The sequence below is a fragment of the Pediculus humanus genome, genomic scaffold (genome assembly GCF_000006295.1).
Source record: "Pediculus humanus corporis 1103172108251 genomic scaffold, whole genome shotgun sequence".
NCBI classification, from domain to species: Eukaryota; Metazoa; Arthropoda; class Insecta; order Psocodea; family Pediculidae; genus Pediculus; species Pediculus humanus.
In genome coordinates this window covers 538,158-545,732 of record NW_002987820.1, presented here as the reverse complement: position 1 = coordinate 545,732, position 7,575 = coordinate 538,158, and positions in this window count along the sequence as shown.

The following is a 7,575-nucleotide window of genomic DNA, read 5'->3' as shown; positions in this document are numbered from 1 at the left end:
AGCAATTCCGAAGGATGGGAAGCTGGCTGACTGACTGACTGGCTGGCTGGCTGGCTGGATGACTGGATGGATGGATGGTTGGATGGTTGGGTAGAAGTGGAAGAGAAGAGAGAGAGAGAGAGAGAGAGAGGACGAGAGGAAAGTTTCGATTCATTCATACACCGTTACACGAACGAGAACGATAATGGACTAACTCGCGGATGTGTTCACTTTGCTTCCATACATTTTTCCTCCTCCTTTCCCCTCTTTGTGATTGTGCATTTTGAATTAAAATATCTCCCTCCCTCCCCCAAAAAAAATACGTACGTAAACTAGCACGCGTGTACATTGTTTGCAAAAAAAAAAAAAAATAATAATTTTAAAAAATTGTTCAAAGACACGCCATCTCAACCATACTCGATACTAAAAAAAAAAAAACCGACATTTTTTTCTCTCTCTCTCTCTCTCTCTCTCTTTTTTAATACGTTTGAACATTTACGACTTTTTTTTTTTTTTTTTTAAACTCCGACATTTAAAGGCGCTACGTTCCGTACATTTAACCTTTTTTTATTTTTTTTTTATTTTCGTTCTCGTTCGTTCATCATCGTTTAACAATTCAAACACGTAACTTTTTTTTTGTTTTTTTAAATCTCCGTCAAATTATATATAAACTCCTTCCGTTTCCATATATTTTTCATCTATTTCTACATTTCCTACTCCCCCTAATAATAATAATAATAAGATTTAAATCTACGCCATTTTTAATTAATTAAAAAACATTTCTTTTTCACCTTGTTTTCTTGCTTATAATAATAATAACTCGCCTACATAAAGATTTTAAAACAAAGATTTCAATTTGGCAAAAAAAAAAAATTGACGTCATCATCCTCCTCCCTCTTTCTTCTTTCACATCCTTTTCAATTTTTCGTTTCTTTTTTAATCAACAAAATTAACACGAAAAATTTATAATAATAATAATAATAATAATAATCCCTCCTTTTTAAAATATTATTTTACTCTTATTATTATCCCTTTTTGTTAAACTTTGATAATAATAATAATAGTAAAACTTGTTACTATAATTTATTAACATGCAAATAGTAATGGTAATGGTAATGATGATGATAATGATACTAAAAGTCGTCGTTGTTGCTTCAAGTATAAAAATATTGAAGTCGAGGAATTTTTTTTATACATCACGTATATTCAATTATAACTATGCGTATTGCCATGGGCGACCTCCTTCCTCCTCCCATTTCTATTATTGCTCAATTAAATGATATTGTACATTCCTAACTCCTAACTACTTACTACTACGTATTATCCAGGTTCACTACCGTTACCGTCAGTCTAAAAGGGAGTTACATTACCTTAATGGAAAAATAATAATAATAATGATAGATTATCAATGTTATTTTCAACCCTTACGCCTACATTTCTGTCTCTCTCTCTCTCACACCCCGAAGATTCGCATGGTGGTACTTTAATTGCCACCCTTTAAAATGACCGCCGCCTCATTGAAAGCCCCTCTTTCCACATTTCACAACACCCCCGGGGGTATAAAAATCCGTTATGCACGAGTCCTATGAGCTAAGTTTACAAACAATCATCGAGTCACTGTGTGAGTGCGTGCATGCGTGTGTGTGCGTATGTATGTTTACCGAATGCCGCGTTTTAGGTCGTAAACTGTTGACATTTCTGTAGGAATTCCGGGCCAAAGGGCGCCACACCAGTAAAAAAAAATTCTTTTTTTTTTTATTTAAATTTGTTCTCGTCTGCTTCATAGTTTTTTCTTTTTTTCTTTTCGTTTTCTCTTTAATTAATCCCCCGAGCTAGAAATATCAACACCGTAAATCAAAAAAAAAAAATTTTTTGATTCAACAACAACAACAAAAATTCTTTTAATTTTTTATTCTTCTGTAATAAAAACAAATTAAAAAAAAAAAAAAACCGGAATGTAGCCTTCGACCACCAAAAACTTACGGATCGTGGAATCCCCGTTAAGAAAATAATAATAATAATAATAATAATAATAATAATAATAATAAAAATTCCTATTGAAGTTGTGAAGGTGCGGAGGCAAATTTACTTGGAATCAAACAACTTGTCGTCGACGTCGTCGTCGTTTCTTGAATCTTAAATTAGTTAATAAAAAAAAAAAAAATTTATATGTATATATATATACACATATACTCGCATACATTCACGCACGCACTCACACGCACCACGCACGCACACATTCGTGCGATTTAAAAAAAAAAAAAATAAAAAAATGACATTGAAGGACTTTCAGACGCCGACGACATTTTAAATGAATGAAAAACATTTATTTAATAAATTAAATGATTCTTCTTCTCCTCATCCTCATCCTCTACCTCATCATCATCATCATCTTTTGCATCCTCTCATATACGTATTATGGACGCATCTATAGCCTTCCTTCCCTCCCCTCTCCCCCCAGCTCAGAAAAAAAATCAGACTTATCGTGACCTTGAAACAGTGAATAACCTTGTCGAACGGGTCACTGCCCGGTAAAAATTAGACATTCCAAACGAGAAAGAAAAAGAGAAAGAGACGGAGAGAGACGGAGAGAGAAAAAAAAAGGAATTTTTCAATCGAAAAACGAGTTGCAAATTACACAAAGTTGATGAAAAAGGAGGAAACCAACGGGTGAGAGAATTCAACGTGAGAGAAAAAGATGGAGAATGATTGGTACGCAAGCGTGACTATCATGAGTAATTGGAAGATGTTTTTTTTTTTTTTTTACCTCTTTTGAATCGGTTCAAGCCCTGAAAAAAAAAGAAATTCCTTTCCGATTTATAAACTTTGTTACAACATTCTTTTTATTATAATTATTTATTTTATTATTATTATTATTATTAATTTTTCCCTTTAAGATAATAATAGATATCTAGTTGAACTATTGGACGACGGTTTAAAACAACAACAACAACAAAAAGGAAATTCTTTCCACCTTTTTTTTTTCTTCTTGATACCTTTTAAGGACCTAATGGAAAACAATTTGCTTTTGTAAATTTCTTTTCATTTTTTTTTTTGCTCTATTTGTTCGATCGTTCGATCGATCCATCGATCCATCGATCAATCAATCAATTGTATCGAAAAATAAATAATAAAGAGGTTGAGAGGTTTGAGAATGAGAGCGAAAATAAAAGATGGCGAATTGTGAAAATTTTTGAAAATTTCAGATCAACACGACAACCAAAAAAAATTTATTAATTTTTTTCCACGTGAAAAACATATCTTCTCCCATCACCCCCCAAGAAATGGTAGAAACATGTTAACTAATAGGGAGCAATACAAAATAATGATAAAACCAAAAAAAAAAAAAAAAATGGCGAAAACCTAAAAAAGAATCAACACATTTTCATCAATCAAAAAAATTTCACCACGAAAATGTTGGAATGATGCGAAAAAATTCTTTTTCCGAGTGAAAAAAAAGAAATATGGCAGACCAGAAGATTATCAGCAAGGTTTTTGTGTTACGTCAGTTATAACGGTACATATTTAATATCTCGTATAAGAATCTTGCAGACCGTGTAAGAAAAACATTTCCAATGTACCACCACCACCACCACCATTACCATTACCAAACAACTCATAGTTAAAAAAACTACAGTTTTGCATACTTTAACATAACAACAACAACAACAACAAGAGGAGAGAAATGAAAAAAAAAAGAAACTGGATAAGAAAGCAGGTAGCTAAAGACAGAAGCGGAAAGAACTATACCACACCAAACAACTAGGCTGCATATGGGTTCTTCGACTTAACATTTTTTCCCAAGTCCGAAGGTGTACATGTTTGTCATCGTGAGAAAAAATTTCTTATACTTTCGTATTGAAACCTAAGATGACGATTCGTATCCGCGTTGAACAAATTGTTATAAAGGACAATAAAGGATTCAACGTTTAAAATTCTTTAATAAGAAGGCAAATAAATTTAGTGGGTCTTACAACTAAAAACAGTCACTTATTTAAAAGCTGTTTTTTCTATTTCTACATCATCATCATCATCATCATCATCATCATCATCATCATCATCATCATCATTATCATCATCATCGACATCGTCTTCATTCACCGATAAAAGATTCAAACAGACAGACGAACAGACAGCAGACAGAAAATAAAGAAAAAAAACCGAAACATCACTTCCGGTTTTAAAAAAAAAAAGGGTTGCCATTTGTTAAAAAAAAAAAAAATTTACGCCGCGGACAGAGAGTTGGACAAAACTTTTTTTTTTATTTTTGTGCGTGGTCGACATTCGCAAGAGTTTGCCAAATTTTTTTTTTTATAAAAAAAAAAATTAATTTATTTTTAATTTTTTTCGTCCGAGACGAAATAAATTTTTTTTTTTTTTTTTTAAATAAATGACTTCACTGCTGCCACGTCTGTTGGAACTCGTTCGTACGAACCCGAAATAAAAAACAAAAAAAAACAAAGGAAACGAACGACGACTTGGCGGTGGATTCTAAGAAAATTGTCGCAAATTTAAAAAAAAAAATTTTTTCATCGCATTTTTTCGATTGAAAATTTGTCGAACAATCGTCAAATCTTCGATAATAAAAAATTAAAAAAATTTTTTTTTTCTAACGATTTTTTTTTCTTTACCACGTTAACCATTTTTCAAAAAAAAAGAAAAGCAATAATAATAATGATAAAAAATAAATAAAACTTACCCTCATTTCTTTTTAATTACCATCCATTCTTCAAATAATTCTTTCTCGTCCGTTATTATTTTTTTTAATAAATTAAATAATCAGTTTTTTTTTTAAATTTAAAATTTTTAAAATGTCTCTTTTCTAAATACACTTTTACAAAATAATAATAATAATAATAATAATCCATTATAGAAAAAAAAAATGGTAAAAACATGTTTTTCATAGTTCACACATGATCGTTTCGTAACATACGGGCGTGTAAAGTTTAATTATATATAATATGCGCAGTAAAAATTATTATTATTATTATCATTATTTTATATAAAAATTAATAATAATAATAATAATAAATAAATAAATAATAAATTACCGTAATTAAATGTTAATAAAAAAATAAAAAATTTAAACAATTATATAACTCGTTCGTTGTCATTCATTCATCATCGTTATTTATTCCAATTCCAAACGTTATTAATTCTTCATTCCTTCCATTTTCTTCTAGAAAACACTTCTTATGTATATTTTTGCAAATTGTTTAATAAATTAATAAACTTTTAAATAAATATTAATTACATATTTACATAAATCCGAGATCGTTTATGTTTAATAAAATTTAAAACAAATTAAAACGTACGTACGTACTTTTATTAAAAAAATGTCGCAATAACTATTAATTATTATTTACGTAATAACTATTTAATATAAAACACTTTAATAACTTATTAAAAAATAAATTTAGATTAATAAATAAATAAAGTTTTTTTTGTACAAATAACGGTTTGCACGATTAAAAGAATAAAAAAAAAAAATTATTTGAATGTGTTTAAATGTGTGTTTAAGTGTGTGTGTGAGTGAAAAAAAAAAAAAAAATATCGTCTGCTAACGTCAAAGAGCTATAGCCAACTGTGCCGACAAAAACCTCCTCTTTATTTAGGCAGTTGATTTAATTTTTTTCGATTTTTATTATATTCACAACGTTTTTATATTAATATTATTATTATTATTAAACTTAAATAACGAAATATTTTTCTAATACTATTATATTCACAACGTTTCGACTTTTTTTTCGAAAAAGAAAATTTATTTGCAAAATCCGTTTGTTTGTTTACCGCTATATAATAATAGGAAAATTCGCATATATGCGTTTTTTTTTTTTTAAATTTTTATTCCCAGACGATTATTTGTTTCGTCTGCTAAATTAACAAAAAAAAAAAAAATTTATTATTACGACTACTCGACGACCATATTTCTTTTTTTTTGATTTTCGTGTTCACGGTCTAATCATTTTAAAAATATTCTTATAATTTTTTTATTTTTTTTTAGATGAACTAAATAAGATAAAAAAAAAATTGTTGTTTTTAATGGAAGACAAATAAATTTACGAAAACCGGAATAAGAAAAAAATATAAAATTTTTTTTTAAAAGGTGACGACGTTAAAAAAATATTATTTAAAATTATTATTATTATTATTATTATTATTATTATTATTATTATTAATATAAATAATAATAATGCACTCTTAATTTAATACACACACACATGCACATTTATATAATAGTTATATGATTTGTGTCGTGGCAGCAAAAAAAAAAAAAATTTAAAAAAAAAAAAACTCGACAATAATTAGTTTGCAATTTATTGCTAATTAAATCAATTATTATTATTATTATTATTATTATTATTATTATTATTATTATTATTATTATTATTATTATTATTTAATAAAAGTTGAATGAACAAAATTAAAGGTCGAAATATTTCTTTTTTTTTCCACATTTAATTTAGGTTTTATTAATTATTACGATTCATCTTTTATTTGTTACGGTAAAAAAAAATAACTGGGGGGCGTGTGCGTGCGTGCATGTATGCGTGTGCGGGGGGCAAAATGCACGCATCTCGGGTACCATTTAAATTTTAAATTTTTAACAAGTAAAAAAAAATAGTAAAAAAAATTAGAAAAATTAGTTCGTATTTTGTCTGCGTGAGGTAACTCTAATTATTTTATTATCATTATCATTATCATCATCATTATTATTATTATTCTTCTCCTTTTTTTTCTTTTTTAAATGTTAATTATAAGCATCCGGTGAAAAATTTATTATTAGTATTATAATTATTATTATTTTTAATTGTTATAAATGTCAGGTCGCATATAATAAAAATTATAATACCTTACGATGCATTCTGTCAACGGTAATAATAATAATAATAATAATAATAATAATAATAATAATAATAATAATAATAATAGTAATAACAATAATAATACTTACACCAAAATTAATATTATTATTATTATTTTGAAATGAAAAAAAAAAATTAAACCGAACCGAACCTGTGCCTGCCTTTACCTAAGACAAAGTTCACTCAACAAGTTCATTCAATTGATTTTAAACGTGTGGATATATATATATATATATATATATATATATATATATATATATATATATATATATATATATGACGTTTAACTCACGCACGTCACAAACCAACAAACAAACAAACGAACGAAGGAACAAACGATATTGATGCGTACGTACTTGCAAATAATTTTTTTTTTTTTTAGTTTCTCGTTTGCGGTCGTTTGTCGATTTGAAGTTTTTCTTTTATCATTTACCGTATCGTTTTCTTCTCTCTCTCTCTCTCTCTCTCTCTTTCATTCTCTCATATTATTATTATTATTATATATTTTCTTTTTCGGTCGTCATAAAGTACATAGTCGTCGGTCGTCGGAGAAAGTTTTAGCACACAAAAAAAAAAAAAACTGGTCTCGTCGGGGTCATCATCATCATCATCTGACTGTATCTTGATTTCATTTTAACATATATACAAACGAATTTTGTTTGTTTGTTTGTTTGTACGTTTGTCATTTTTATTTTGTGAGCGTTATTGCCACGTCAATTTTTTTTTGTAA